We start from the raw sequence: 16,761 nt of genomic DNA on the forward strand, positions 1-16,761 counted from the left end.
GGTCGTTGGGCCCTTGGGGAGAGAGATCAATCTAACATTAGATCAATCTAACATTCTCCCCCTTGATCTCAACTTTACTTTTAACTTTATACTTTCGCTTTATTCGTTTCATTTTGGATCAGTCCATAGGGCATGTTTCATCGTCACAGCTCTATTGCCGATAGAATCAGACTGACCACAATACACTTCTCGTCGTTTTGAAACAAATTCTTTTACTTTTGGGCCTCTATGATCCGGGATAGGTAAGACTTTCCCTTAAACCCATGCCGGCTACGTGCTCCTTGAACACTGCTGGGTGGTAAGCCTTTCGTTAAGCGGATCCGCAAGCATATCTTTTGTCCTTATATGCTCGAGACTTATTGTTTGATCCTGGACCTTGTGTTTCACAACATAATACTTAACCTCAATCGGTTTCGTAGCATTACTCGACTTGTTGTTGTGAGCATAAATCTACCGCGAGGCTCATTGTCGCGGTACATCTTTAGTGGTTTGTCAATACAATCTACCACTTTCAAGTCGGGTATGAATTTCTTTAACCATAATGCACTGCCCCAGTGGCTTCATAACATGCTATAAATTCTGCATACATCGTGGATGATGCAACTATGAGTCTGTTTGGAGCTTCTCCACAGAAATAGCTCCCGCGAGGTGAATACATATCCGGATGTGGATTTTCTATCATCTTTATCCCCCGCAAAATACTGCATCTGAATACCCTCTTATTTCTTAGGAATCGGATCTTTTGTATGTTAGCATATAATTCTTTGTGCCTTTCACATAACGCAATGCCTTCTTTACCATTTCCAGATAGTTCGAAACACTGGATTTTCTTGATATCTACTGAGTACTCCGGTGATAAATGCTAAGTCGGGGCGAGTGCACACTCGTGCATCTTGTAGGCTTCCAATAGCCGAAGCATATGGGAACCGCTTTCATTTGATCGAGCTCGTATTGATTTTGGGGACTTTGATGGTTCCCAAAGCTTTGTGCCCTTGACTATAGGGGCAGGTGTGGCACTTGCACTTGTGCATATTATACTTACTTAGAATCTTTTCTAAATAAGCCTTTTGCGATAGTCCTAATACTCCATTGTTTCTATCTCGGTGAATTTCTATGCCCAAAACATATGACGCTTCACCAAGATCTTTCATATCAAAATTTGAGGACAAGAACTTCTTTGTCTCTTGCGATGAGACTAACATCACTGACTGAGTAAGCGAATATCATCCACATACAAGATTAGGAAAATATATTTCCCACTTTTAAACTTTGCATAAACGCAATTGTCCTCAATATTTTCTTTAAATCCAAATCTCTTAATTGTTTCATTAAACTTTAGATACCACCTGTCATGGAGGCTTGCTTTAATCCATAAATGGATTTCTTTAGAGGCGGCATCCCATTTCTTCTTTGCCTTCCATGATAAAAACCCTTGGGTTGTTTCATGTAGACATTTTCTTCTAAATCCCCGTTTAGAAATGTCAGTCTTTACATCCATTTGATGCAACTCTAAATCAAAATGTGCAACTAGTGCCATGATGATCCTCGAAGGAATCCTTACATGAGACCGGAGAAAATGTCTCATTGTAATCTATCCCTTCTCTTTGTGTAAATCCTTTTGCCACAAGTCGTGCTTTGTGCTTTCGACATTCCCATTGGAGTCATATTTTATTTTGTGAGACCCATTTGCGGCCCACTGTTTTGGCTCCTTTAGGAATATTCTCTAAGTCCCAAACATTGTTGGTACTCATCGATCTCATTTCGTCTTCCATGGCCTCCACCCACTTTGATGAATGCGGGCTTCTCATGGCTTCTTCATATGAAGTGGGATCACCTTCCCATATGAACTCTTTACGTGTTGTAAACTTTGTAATCGGTCGAAATGGCTGATTTTCTGGCTCTTGTAGACCTTCTAGGGGCCACATTCTCTTGAGCATTACGTGTTCCTCAACTTGTGGCTCAGCTTACGGAGGTGAGCTGTTGTTGCTCCCTTTGATGCTCAACAAATGGTTCATTTGGCTCACGACGGACAGGTTCCGAATTTTCACTCATCGTTGTCATGGGTGGAGTCACAACGGCGCTTGCACCACAGTCCCGCGAGGGATCGTCGGTACAGGTGCACATGGTAGCGCAAAAATGGCTCCCGAGTCATCGGATTAGGTGCATGCACCCTCTTCTCCTCAAGATCAATTTTCCCAGAGCTACCATGCTCCACAGTCATCATTTCGTCCTCTAAGAAGACATCATGTCTCGTTTCCACAAACTTTGTGTATTTCTACGGACAGGTAGAAACGATAACCTTTTGACTTTCGGGATAGCCAATAAAATGGCAGCATTTGACGTTTTTGGTATCTAACTTCGAATATTTGGATTGAATACTTTGGTCTCGGTAGGGCTCCCCCACACTTTCGGGTGGTTTAGAGAAGGCACTCTCCCTGTCCATAGCTCATACGGCGTTTTGGGCACCGATTTGCTTGGTACTCGTTTAGAATGTGAATAGCGGTTTTTAACGCCTCAATCCACAATCCAAATGGTAGGGTGGAATAGCTCATCATACCGCGCACCATATCCATAAGGGTACGGTTAGCGCCTTTCAGCTACCCCATTCCGCTGAGGTTCAGCCCAGACATCGATGTACCGGCGACTATTCCGATCCCTCGTAGAAACCTTGCAAAGGTCCGAGGACTTGGCCATATGGAGTATGTCGACCGTAGTACTCCCCTCCACGATCGAGACCGACTATCTTTATTCTTTTTATCATGCTGATTTTCTACTTCAGCTTTGAATATTTTGAATTTATCCAACGCCTCGTTCTTTCTTTTATTGGATAAATATAACCATATCGGGAGTAATCATCCGTGAATGTTATGAACGAATCATAGCCATCCACACTTTTCACCGGAAATGGTCCACATATATCGGTGTGAATTATTTTCTAGTGTTCTTTGTGCTTCGATTTGCACCCCTTTTAATTTGCTTTACAAATTTTCCTTTAATGCAATCGATGCACTCGTTCTATGTCCGAGAATTCTAATGGAGGAAGAATATCGTTTTTAACGAGTCTTTCTATTCTCCCCCCTCGAAATATGGCCACAGACGACAGGTGCCATAATTTCGATGATTCATCAGATTCTTTTCCTTTTCTTTCCTTCTTTTTCGACGAGGGTATTTGTTCATTCACTTTACACACGGACAATACTTTTTCACGCAAAGACAATAAATAAAGCTCATCATGGAGTATAGCAACCCCAACATAAGAATTATTACACCATATGGCACATTTGCCATGTCCAAAATAACATTGATAAGCGGCTCTTTATCTAAGCGCGATACACTTATTAAATTTCTATGTATGGAAGGAACAAATAAGACATCTCTAAAAGCGAGAATAGTCAATCCATCGGCTAGCTCCAAGAGGACGTCGCAACAGACTTCAACTTCTGCTTGAATTCCATTCGCGACTTCAACGCATCCTTCGTCTCTTTTCATAGTCCTCGTCGAATGGAATCCCTCAGTAAAGAATTTGCAACATGAACGGTTGCACTCGAGTCAATCCACCAAGTAGATTTCAAAACTGTGTATACGGGGATTCATTTACAAAGGAAACTAAATTGTTACCTTTCTTTGCCATTAATTCTTTCGTAGAAGCGGGCAGTCTTTCTTGTAGTGCCCGGTCTTCGACGGTGAAGACACCGATCTTTGTTCACCGGCAATGGCCTCGTGTCTGGAACTTCGATCGTCGCATTGGGGCTTTACCATATTGCTTTGAAGGAGAACCATTGTTGCTTGGTGTGAAGGGCCTTTTCTTATTGTCCTTCACATAGTTGATGGTCCCTCCATTACGTGCCTTGAGTCTATCCTCCTCTTGCACACACATGGCAATGGTCTTTTCAATGTCCCATTTCTCGGGACTCATGTTGTAATTGATGACAAAGTTGTCAAGCTGTTGTGGCAATGAAGCCATCACCAAGTGAAACGAAGTGCGGGCTTCAGCTCCGGGTCGGCATCCATGGGCTTCAACTTTGCAGCCAGGTTGCTCATCCTGAGGATGTGCTCACGATGCCATGTGCACCTCCCGAGTATACTTTAAGTCACCGAATTGCTTCAACAGGCTGGGTTGCATATGTCTTTGAAGAACCAGTGAGCTGGCTCTTTATCTTTTCTAGGTACTCCCCAGACGGAAGCACACTCGTAATTGAGCCCACAATGGCGTTCTCAATTGTATTCTTTATAAATGCCATGCACTTTTTGTTGGCGATCCGCCACTTTGTTCTCTAGGGTGTAGGACATCTCCACAGGAGCATGATCCCTATTCTTTTTAGCCCATGCATCATCAGTATCCCCATCAGCTCTGACGGGGTCAGCAGGCTTGATGGGCTGCGGTGTGTCAACCACCTAGTCCACCTCAGCACAGACGAAGGCGAAATCCACCTTCTTTCTCCATTCTGTGTAGTTATCCCCTCTAAGGGTGGGAACATCCTTGATGCAGCTCATCAAGTAGAACCCTCCTGAAAACCACAAAGAAGTGAGAACAGTACAATTGCAAATTATAATCCAACGTTGGTCCGAATTAAAACATGCAACTGTTAATGCAAATAAAACTATATCACCGTTGGGCAGAAATAGAGATAAATGCACATATCATTGCTATTTGCAGCGGAAACTGTGAACTTTAAACTTTAAACTTTGAACTTTTCAGAGGCATTTCCTTTACTTTTTAATTTCTGAACAAATATTTCGTTGGTCCTATTTGTTCAGAAAAAAAAACTAGACAAAATTTTGGCCAAAAATGACCCAAAACTGCCTAAAAACGCCTCTGTAATTAATAAAGCGCAAAACCTGTAATTACCGAGCTGGTACTGTCGTGGCCACGCGGCCCGCACGCGACGGCGACGCGGCAGCACGCGCCGCCCACGCGGCGCGGCGACGCGGCGCCCTAGGCCAGCAAGCGCGGCCCGCTCGCGGTGTGGCTCGCAACGCGGCTGCGCTGCGGCTGCGGCTCGACGCGCGGCCCGGGCGGCCCGCACACGGTGCCCACGCGGCGGCCACTCCTGGCCGTCGGATTCGATCCGACGGCTGCCCTTTACTTTCGCTGGGTATAAAAAATGCCCAAACGGACAGAAAACCTAACCCTAGCTCATTTCCCCCCCGGCATGTTCTTTTCATCTCTCTGGCGGCGGCGCGGAGGCTCACCTCCCGCCCGCGCGCGCGGCTCCGGTTCTGTTCAGCCGTCGACGGCCGGCGGCGGCAGCGGCCCACGCCTGCCCCACCTCGCTCGCTCTGCCGGTGATGGCGGCAACAGCCACGCGCTGCACGCCCCACTCCTGTGCAGCAGCCGGCGACGGCCAGCGGCGGCAGCAGCCGGCAGCTCTTTGTACGATGGGGAAACGGCGGCGACGCCCGTTCTTCCCCTTTTCTTTCTTTCTATCTGTATCTCCACCACCAGATCCCGTCGACCAAGCATGGCGGAGAGAGGACGCGCCGACACCCCTCTGGCCCTTTTGCCGTCGCGTGCGCCCGGTGGGCGCACCGGCGTCAAACGGCTCAGGGGCGGTGCTAGGGTTCTTTGCCGTACTCGAGCAGCCACAGCCACACGGTAAGCACGGTGGGTTTCTTTTCTTTTCTTTTCTTTGCTCCCGTCTCGCACAGCCGTAGTAGCAGCAGGTGAGAGAGAGTAGTTCTTCTTCCAGGTGCCTCGGCTTGCCGATGCGCACCTGAATCGAGAGGAACGGCGCGGCCTTGCGGCGGCGCTTACTTTGCCGGCGGCCCGAGGCCCTGGCCGGTGACACCTTTCTTTTCTGTTCGGTGGGAGGGAACTAGGGTTTGCTGTTAACAATTTCTACACAAAAACACGAGATCTACGCACTAGCCATAGCTCTGATACCAATGTTAATTTCTATGGATCAACTAGGGTAGGATCTGTGTGTGTAGGGGCTGTGGCTGTTCATGCGACTTTGTATCTGAGAGAGAACGAGAGGGATCTAGAGAGAGACGGTGTACCTTCTCCCTTGGAGGACGATCCGTCGGACGCCGACATGGTGACGGCGGCGGATGGAGTGGATGAGCGGTGGCGGCGGTGGAGCTTCCCGTCGGCTCAGCGCTAACCCTAGATCGGATTGGTATGTCGGTGGGGCGTACGGCAAACGCGGTGAACCTCGTACTGCGAGCCGCCGGCCCTCACCTCTCTTTATAGCGCTGGCGACAGGGGCCCACCAACCATAACGGGTTGGGCGCCCCCGATCAGGGCGCAGGTCAAAGGGGGCCCGGTGGGCCGTTGGGCCCACACGGGAGAGAGATCAATCTAACATTAGATCAATCTAACATGGACTAGAGCTTGAGCGACAAGTCCAGCTCCGGTGCGGCGGCCGCTTCTCCGTCGTTATGCTCCGAGGTAGGCCAGGCCCAGTTCACCGCTGCCGAAGTAAGGTACGCCCTCCAGAGCTGCTGCTGCTCGCGGCGGGCGTGGAGCCGATGTGCGAGAACGGGCGGCGCCGGCGCCGGGGTGGCGGCAGCGTCGCGCCTCGCAAAGGCGCGGCCGAGCCGGTGCGCGTTCTGGTGGCCGCCGAACGCCTTCCTGCTGAAGAACCTGCGGTCGCAGTAGTCGCACGCGAAGGACGCCTCGTCCCGGGCGATGGCGATGGCGGTACGGCGGTCGATGTTGCCGGCGGGGAGCGACGGCGTCTGGAGGCGGAGGCGGAGGTCGAGGCTGATCACGCCGTCGTGGTGCGCCGCCGTGCTCTCCATCGGAAAAGGCAGTGGATGGATTATCGATCGAGTGAGCAACTGGCCGAGAAAGTCGCCACGAAGAATGGACGGCTCTGCTTGTGTATTATGATGCATGCAAACCCGAGACCGCGAGACGGTATATATACAGAGATGAAAAGGAGGTGGCCGGCCGGCCGATGGATGGAGAAGGTTCCGATGGCCTGTCATGGCGATGGCATGAACAGCTTTTGGAGGCACGGTGATGGCAGGACGACACAGGCCAGAACTGCACGCAAAGCCCTAAATTAACATGCATGTGGCCGCTCATTTGGCAAGGGTTGACCAAGGGGGAAGGGTTAGACCCAGGTCACGGCGGGGAGCGAAAGTCTCGGCGCTAGCCCCACCAGCGACTCGAGTTGGTTCCCCTGTCGGCGACGGCGGCTTCGCCCGCTTCCCCACCGGCCGATCTCCTCGTCCCCGTAGTCTTTGTTTAGGTTAACCACGGATCCGGCTCGCGTGTGCGCCCTGTTCCCCGTGGTGCTCTCCATTGCTGCAGCAGTTCCCTCTCCCTTTCACAGAACCGGTTTCCCCTTTTTCTCTTTCCTACCACCATACAGCCTTCCAATCGCGGCGGCGAGCGGTCGTAAGACACTGGTTCCTCCTCCGCCGGGGCTGGCCCAGTCTGGTGTGGGTGGTGGAGGTAGAAGTTGGGGTTGAGGATGGCGAAGGAGTTGGGCGTAGAGGGCATGATGCGGAACATGAAGCTGTCGGAGGCGGAGAAGAAAGGCGTCCGGATCGAGTGGGACAGAGGCAAGCAGGTCGGCGCCTCGGACCCTCAAGCCATTGGCAAGCTCTTCTCGGAAAAGCCGGCAATTGCGAGCGCCATGGCCGCCGCTCTCGGGCGAATCTGGTGTCCCCTCAAGGAGCTCCTCTGCAAAGACCTAGGTGACAATCTGTTCCTCTTTACTTTCAAGCAACACTCGGGGCACTCTCGTGCACTGAAGGAGGGGCCGTGGATGTTTGATAAGAGTCTGATAGTGATGCGTGAGCCTAATGCCACTAAAGCTTTTGATGAACTCGAATTCAAGCATATCCCTATTTGGGTTCGGGTTTCGGGGCTGCCTTTTGGGATGATGAATAGAGCTGCTGGCGTTATTATTGGGAATGAAATCGGCGAAACCATCCAGGTAGAGGTTGATGAAGAGGGGATGGCCATAGGAAAGGTCCTAAGGATTCAGGTGCGCCTGGATATAACACTCCCTCTGCGACGGGGAGTGATGGTGGAGATCGACGATGCAGGAACTGAGAAATGGTGCCCGGTTGCTTATGAGTACCTCCCAGATTTCTGTTTTGTTTGTGGCCTCATAGGACATCTGGAGACTGCCTGCAATGTCATATTGCCTCCCACTGAGCAAAAACAATATGGCTGTTGGTTAAAATTCATCCCACAACGCAAGAGAAGTGACGAAGGGAGCTGGAACAAAGGCTATGAAAGAAAGAACTCAGGGCCTTGGCGAGGCAGTAATTCTGGGGACTGGAGTGGGAGGAAAACCGGTAGCGACGCTGATGACTGGAGGAAGAACAAGCCAAAAGAGAGCAAAAAGGGGGAAGAAAAAGAGGTCACCAGCCCGCTAAAGCTCTCAGCTCCTGTGAGCAAGGGAGGGTCTCAAAAACAGCTTGTCTTTTCTGCTGAGGGTGGCCTGACTCTGCATCCTTCTAAGGAAATCACTGCGACCCCTGATGGTGCTCTCGGAGCACCCCCAAGCGAAGTGGAGATGTCTGTCCAGGATCTACCGATGCTGCCAGAGGCGAAGCAAGTGAAGGTAAACCCCCTGAAAGGTGATATCGCAGGAGTGCAAAAGCCTTTGTCAACGTTCAAACGCAAGGGTAGAGATGGTAGAGCTAACGGTGCTAAGGGAGGCCCTTCTCTAGCTGGGGAGAAACGTGGGGCTACCCCCATGGATGTCGATACAAAGAAGGCTAAAAAGCTGAAGAATGTGGTGGCAATACAAGAAGACCAAACAAAAATTGTGGGGCTGGCGAACCAGTCCCGCGAGTCGCAATGAAGTGTGCTTCGTATAATTGCCGGGGTTTGGGGAATGGCCCGGCAATTAGAGGTCTCCTGGATTTACAGGAGAAGGTGGACCCCGATGTTTTGTTTTTATGCGAAACAAAGCTGGATACTGGTAGATTGCAATGGTTGAGGTGGAAGTTGGGTTTGACTAACATGGTGGCTATGGATTGTGAGGGTCAGAGTGGTGGGCTCGCTCTCTTCTGGCGTTCAAGCGTCAATCTCACCGCAGGGCTGAAGTCTAAATACCACATTGATGCAATTATTAAGGAAGATGATGGTTTTGAGTGGCGCTTCACTGGTGTCTATGGGGAACCCAAGACTGAGCTGAGGGATGCGACTTGGCAGCTGATGAGGTCCCTTAAAACCCAGAGCAATCTGCCCTGGGTATGCATGGGCGACTTCAACGAGATCCTTTTTGCCTGCGAGAAGGAGGGCGGGGCGGCTCGGCCCCAGGCCCAGATGAACAAGTTCAAAGAGGCCCTTGAATTCTGCGACCTTCATGACCTGGGCTTCACGGGTGATCCTTTCACCTGGCGTAACAATAGCCATGAAGCCGTTTCTTACATCCGTGAGTGGCTGGATCGGGTGGTGGCCTCTGAATTATGGTGCACCCATTTCCCTGGGTTTAAAGTCATCAACGACAATCCGCGGCACTCTGACCACCGCCCTGTTGTGCTTGTCTTGGATGATGATAAAAGAACCAGAAGTTGTGGTGAAAAACAATTCAGATTCGAAGCTAAATGGCTTGAGGAGGAAAACTGCAATGCTGTGGTGGAGAATGCGTGGCTGCGCGAGACCCGTGGGAGAGGTGGTGATGCGGTTGCTGCCCTGAAAGGTGTGGCCTCTGACCTGAAAGACTGGAGCAATAACACCCTTGGGGACCTTGAGAAGAGAATTGCCAGAGTCAAGAAAGATCTTGAAAGATGGCGCCGGATGGAGATCTCGAAACAACGGGTCAACAGAGAGCACGTGCTGCGTTATAAGCTTGAGAAAATGGAACACCAAAGAGACATGTACTGGCGGCAACGGGCCCACGTCAAGTGGTTGGAGAAGGGGGATCGCAACACCTCCTTCTTCCACTCGCATGCCTCGGCTAGGAAGAAGAGGAATAAAATTAAGAAGCTGGCCCGTGATGATGGTGTGGTGGTGGAGGGGGAGTCGGAGATGGCGGCGGTAGTGACTAACTACTTTGATTCTCTCTTTACTTCCTCCACAGGTCACCGTCTTGAGGAGCTGCTCGAACATGTCTCGCCGCGGATTACTCCGTACATGAACCAACACCTGCTTAAAGACTTCACTGCTGATGAGGTCAAGGAGGCCATGTTCAGCATTGGCGACCTCAAGGCCCCGGGCCCGGATGGCATGTCTGCAGTGTTCTACAAGCGATACTGGCACCTTGTTGGGGACCAGATCACTGCTGAGGTCCTGGCTATCTTGAAGGGCGGTGGCCTTCCACCTGAATGGAACGATACTACTGTGGTTCTTATCCCTAAGGTAACCAACCCTGAAAAAAATGAAAGACTTGCGCCCAATCAGTTTGTGCAATGTGCTTTATAAAGTTGTGTCGAAAATGTTGGCTAATAGGCTGAAGTTGCTCTTGCCTGACATCATAGCCCCTAATCAGAGTGCCTTTGTGCCTGGCCGGCTGATTACGGATAACATCTTGTTAGCTTATGAGGCTACTCACTATATGCAGAACAAGAGGACTGGCTCTCAGGGGTTCGCTGCTCTGAAGCTCGATATGAGCAAGGCGTTTGATCGCGTTGAATGGCATTTCTTGGAAAGCATGATGGCCAAGATGGGCTTTGATCGAAGCTGGATCGATCTGATTATGGAGTGTTGCTCCACGGTGAAGTACAAGATCAATATCAACGGCACCTTGACTGATGAAATCTTGCCAGGTAGAGGTCTCAGACAAGGGGACCCCATATCCCCCTACTTGTTCCTTCTTTGTGCTGAAGCCTTCTCTTGTCTCTTAAATAGTGCTGATTCTAGAGGTGACTTGGAGGGTGTGAAAATTTGCCCGGAAGCCCCGAGCTTTAACCATTTACTGTTTGCAGATGACTCATTGATACTCATGAAAGTTACCCCAGAGAGTTCAACTCATCTGCAACATGTGCTACAGCTGTATGAGGTTTGCTCGGGACAGGTTGTCAACGTGGATAAGTACTCTATCATGTTCAGCAAGAATACAAGGCAGGCTGACAAGGCTGCCATGATGGCTAGCCTTGGTGTGTCTACTGAGACTTGGAATGAGCGCTACCTAGGGCTCCCGGTGTATGTTGGGCAGTCAAGATCAAAGGTTTTTGCCTATCTCAAGGATAGGATCTGGAAGCGCATCCAAGGTTGGATGGAGAGGATGCTCTCAAAAGTGGGCAAGGAGATCCTTATCAAGGCTTGTGCCCAGGCTATACCAATCTTTGCCATGACCTGTTTTGACATCACCAAAGGCCTCTGTGATGATATCAACTCTATGATCTGCAGACATTGGTGGGCTTACCAGGATAATGACCACAAGATGCATTGGCTTAGTTGGGATAAGCTAACTCTGCCAAAGAAAGAGGGGGGTCTGGGCTACAAAGATCTCCATGCCTTCAATATGGCTATGCTAGCTAAGCAGGCCTGGAGGCTGCTGACTGATCCTAGGTCTCTTTGTGGGCGGGTCCTGAAGGCCAGGTACTACCCTGACACGTCGGTGCTCCTGGCTACCCCTTCGGAGGGGATCTCATATTCCTGGAGAAGCATTCTCAAAGGTGTTGACCTGCTGAACATGGGAGTCATCAAACGGGTTGGCGATGGCTCCTCCATTAACTTGTGGCTTGACCCGTGGCTTCCTAGAAACTGGTGCAGAAAGCCAATTACCCCCAGAGGCCAAAATGTCCTCACCATGGTGTCTGAGCTTCTTGACCCTGCCTCTGGCACTTGGGATGCGAGATTGGTGGACGACACTTTCAGCATCCAAGACGCGTATCTCATCAAGGCTATTCCGGTGCATGAGGATATTGAAGATTTCTGGGCTTGGCACCCCTCTCCAAAGGGCCAGTTCTCGGTCAAGTCAGCTTACAAGCTTTTCAGGGAGGATAGAGAAAAGCCATGCTCCTCCGGTGAAAACTCCTCCCCTGCTAATTCCTTCAGCTGGTCCTTGATATGGAATTCTCCAATTACTCCTCAAGCGAAGATGTTCCTCTGGCGCCTTGCTCACAACAGCCTGCCCCTCCGCTGGAACATTCTCAGAAGGGGCATTGACATTGATGCCCTGTGCCCTATGTGCTGCAGATTAAATGAAGATGGAGGTCACCTCTTTTTCAACTGTAAGCATGTGCGCGCCCTGTGGAAGGAGCTAAAACTTGAGGACTTCAGGCTCCGACTTACCTCTTGCTTGGATGCCAAAGATGCTATCGCCTTGATCTTAACAGCTAATGACCATGTGAAGTGGAGGTGTGTTGCTCTGCTGTCTGTTTGGTGGCGTGTGAGAAACAAACGCAATGCGGGCGAATCAATGGCTTCGTCTTCCTCAGCCTTTCACCAGATTCTCTCACTTGCTGCTGACTTTGAGCATCACTGTAACAAGCTCAAGAAGCCTGTGGCCCCTGCGGGGGAAATCAAATGGAAGCCCCCGGAGCAAGATTTGCTGAAGATCAACACTGATGGAAGCATGGACCTGGTGTCTAGGTCGGGCGGCTGGGGTTTTGTGGTCCGCGATGCGCTTGGCGAGGTGGCTGGAGCTGGCGCTGGATACATGGCGCATGTGCAAGACGCCCTGCACACTGAAGCTGAAGCTTGCCTTCATGCGCTGCTCCTCTCTCAAGCTTGGGGCATTTCTCGTGTCCACATCGAGACCGACTCCCAACAGCTTGTGCAAGCTATCGAAGGAAGTGATCAAGACCTGGCTCGCAATGGGGCTATCTTTAGGGAGATTAAGTTTCAGTTATCCTTGAACTTTTCTGTCTTTCGCATTTCCTATTGCCCTCGGGCCTGTAACCGTGTTGCGGACGCTATGGCGGCGCATGGCGCAAAGCTTAGTCCCAGGTCCCAGGCTGTTTGGCCCTGACTTTGTATCTGTTCTGGTAGCCAGCGATATTGCTGGGCTTACCCGTTAATGGAGTTCATGATTCCATCTCAAAAAAAAAAAAAAGTGGGAAGGGTTGCGAGAATGTACGCAACGCACACTAGGGCTCCAGACCGGAAATGTCAGTTTACAGTGTACAACTCGGAAGCAAGCCACACGTAGACGTAGACGTAGCTGGAGGTTCTGGACGCTTCCAAGTGAGTGGATGGCCGGCGAGAGTGAGGCACGGCGTGGCATGCGCATATATGGTGACCTTCAAAGAGGACAACAATCACCTCACAAGCAATCATCGGAGAAAGGACGTACGTTGTCTATCTTGTTATAAACATAGTATTTGCCACCTGCATTCATCGGCCTTGGATCGCCCAAGACATCTGTCAGCTTGGTTGCGAGTTGATCTGCAAGGTTTCCATCCGAATGTGCATACATAAGAGCATCTCCATCGGTGTAATATCCCAGGTAATGGGGTTACAAAATTAGAGGAAACAGATGTGTGCATTCATGCATAGAAAATCTGGGGAATTTTCGCGCTTTAAAGTAAAACAGTCACAGTAACTGAAGTTTCACTTGACCTTGGTGGAATTGAAGTAGCTCATCAAGTCAAGCGCTATAAACCTCAATGTGACTTTGTTAAAACTTTGTTTTGGGTAGAGATAATTTGATCTAAGGGGTTAGATCAAATGGAACTAATAATCAACACCACAACACTTTACTCAATGATCAATTGCTTGATCTTATAAAAGATTATAATATGATAATCCTTGCCACAACATATGAATATCTATTTAATTGTAAATCAAGTAACAATAATTAGGAGTAACTATTCCTAACTTATCTTTTCCATGTCTGAATCTAATCCTTGATCCTACCATGAACCTCATGGTATTCATACTACTTTAATCTTGAAAACAAGACAAGGAGATCCAACTAAGGAATATAATTCTTCTTTAGTTCAAATTATTATACATCAAAATCAGATAGGTGAGAGCTCTATATTTTTTATTAGAGAAGCAATGACAAACCTTGAGCTAAACCTTGGATATACATCCAAGTATTCAAATCATCATCTTCAAGAGGAACCCTAGAGTATCATTCAAGTCCTTCCCAAATGAGTGAGATCATTCATACCACTCTTAGCTCTAATTATTTAAGACTCAAGGACAATCATGAATTAAAGTATTAGGTTGAAAACCATTTTCCTTGGAGTGGTGAGATAATCTAATATCACATGGAATAATACCATACCCCTGAATTGATAAGGTGAGGAAGAGAATAACCCAATTAAGCTAGACAAATGAAACCTTAGCATAGATACCTAAGGAGATATTAGGAATACACCATAAACCCTAGGATAACCATTCTTAAATGAGAAAGCTCAACCTATGGTGTTATACTCAAGATAATTGAGACAACCATAACTATGCCCATTCAAGAAACTATAAAAGAAAGTATATATAGTTAATTGATGAAGACAACACTTGATCTTGAGAGTGAGAAACCCATTCAAGGAGAGATATATTAGGAAGTCCAACTTTGATCATTATAAATTGAGTGATGATCATAAACCCTAAGAACTTGAGGTAAAGATATTAAGAACAAGATGATCATGCCTAATCCATGATCATGCTCTTGAGGTATGTGAGGATAAGTTAAACCCTAATAGGATAAGTAGATATCATTAGCCACATGAAAATTATAAGGAGATCAATAATAAGCAACCCTAGGCTTAGATCCCAACCTTAACTTGTGAATCACTTGGTGATCATAAGTACAATCCTACCATATCTACATTCCACTTATTCTTCACCTAAGAAGCATAAGAAAATCTTAGATTCAAACTCCATATTTAATATGGTGAGAAACCATCCATCTATATGACCAAAGTTAACTATAAAAAGAAACATAACTACTTTAGTTACTTTAATGATTAATTGAGGAAAATAATAGAATTAATTGGTAGAAGATAAAACCAATTCTCAAATTCTTAGTAACTAGAGAAGCACATACAATATGAAGCAAGGAACCATATTACCATAGTTAGGGGAGATTAAGCCCTAGCAAATGCAATAAGGAGACATCCCATCTCTATAACCTAGAATTAAATCTCAACCCTAGTTGAGTATCACTTAGATGATCACAAATAAAACCTAAACCACAATTAAGATTCAAACCATGTATCATTAGGTAAACATCATTAGAACCCTAATGGTTCATTAATTAAATCCAATGTTTCAATTATAAAACATAAGAACTACTTAATGCTAAGTTTTATAATTAAACCATATGTATAGTGGACAACCATTTATCTTTGTAAACAAGATAAACCATGATGGAAGCAATCCCTACTGAGATACTTTTAAATGTAGGGATAGTATTAACCTTAAACAAGGGGGTTATACTAGCAATGATAAAACCCTAATAAATATGTGCTCACATAAAATCATATGTGAACAGCCAATTTCTCAAATAGAAACCAACTCCTAATAACTAACTCTGGAATACTTTGAGTTGAGATTATCAACTCTATTAATTCCAAATAGAGTTGATTCATATAAATAAGGAATTAAAATGAGAATACAAACTCATGTTTAATTGCTATATATTGAATAAGCCCACATATGGGAAATTTAATCAACTATAAAATGCTTTTCTCAATTGGGAGAGTGGTGTAATAGTCATTACACAACATCCAAATGGAATTAACATATAAAACACCTGCAAATATAACAGAATTCAAATATGAATTTAAATGGGCAAAAGTAAAAAACAGAAAAAGAAATGGAAAAAGAAAAGAGGAGAGAAAAACCTTACCAGACCTTACCTGGCCGTGGCAGCCCACCAAAGCAGCCCAGCAGCAGCCCATGGCCCAGCGCCACTTCGCAGCCCAGACGGCCCACTTACCCCTTCGCGAGGATAAGACGAAGACAACGTCTTCGTCTTCGTCTTCCTTCCTGGACGCGCGCGAGGCCGCCAGCACGATGAGGAGAGCCACGTCCCGGCCGCCGTTGCTGACCACTCTCTCTCAACGATGACCGCCGGGCATCGTATAAATACAAGGAGGAACCCCAGAGCTTCTCTCTTCTTCTTTTCGTCGCCATGACCGAAACCCTAGCCGCCAGCAACCCTATCAAACCGTCGATTCCGACCACCCCAGAGCCCGCCGTTGAGCTCAGGAGGAGCGCCTCGACGTCCTCGTTCATCTGGTGTAGCCACATGTCCAGGGGAGCTCGACGGAGGAGTAATTTAGCCGTTTCCTTTTGCAGTACTGCGGGGGAAATGGCGACCGCCGCGGCGTCCTCGTCTCCAATCGACACCGGCGACCCTACAGGAAGCCTCCAGGTGACCTTGCGCATCTCATGAGCGTCTTATTGAACCCTAGATCATGCCGTAGCACCCCTGTCACCGTCGACCACCGTCCGCCGCCGCTGAACCTCACCGTTCGCCATGCTCCGGTGACCATTTCCGAGCGGCGCGGCCACCTTTAGCTTCACCTCGTTGCCCTCGTTCGAACAAGCACGCGCACGCCCCCGCGGAAGCCCGGGAACGCCGGCGCCGTCGTCAACTGCCCCGCTGGTCACCGTGAGCCATGCCACGTTGGCGCCACCGTGGCGGGTGACATGGTCACTGGCCCACTAGCCAGTGGATGTGGGTGGGAATAGCCGGGTAGGTTTAGTATTTCTTTTATTTCTATTTCAAATTCAAAAATTGCTGCAACTTCACATGAATTTAGAAAATTCAATTTAAATCAGAAAAATATAAATGAGATATTAAAATTCTTAGAAAAGAAAACTCTACCCAATAAAAATATAAAATGAAATTTTTATTTTTAATAAAAATTTAAGTATTTAATACTTGTTATTTAAGCCTTTAATTTTAATTCTAAATTTAATTAAAATTCAATAAATTGGAAAAC

This window comes from Lolium rigidum, chromosome 5 (genome assembly GCF_022539505.1).
Source record: "Lolium rigidum isolate FL_2022 chromosome 5, APGP_CSIRO_Lrig_0.1, whole genome shotgun sequence".
Lineage (NCBI taxonomy): Eukaryota > Viridiplantae > Streptophyta > Magnoliopsida > Poales > Poaceae > Lolium > Lolium rigidum.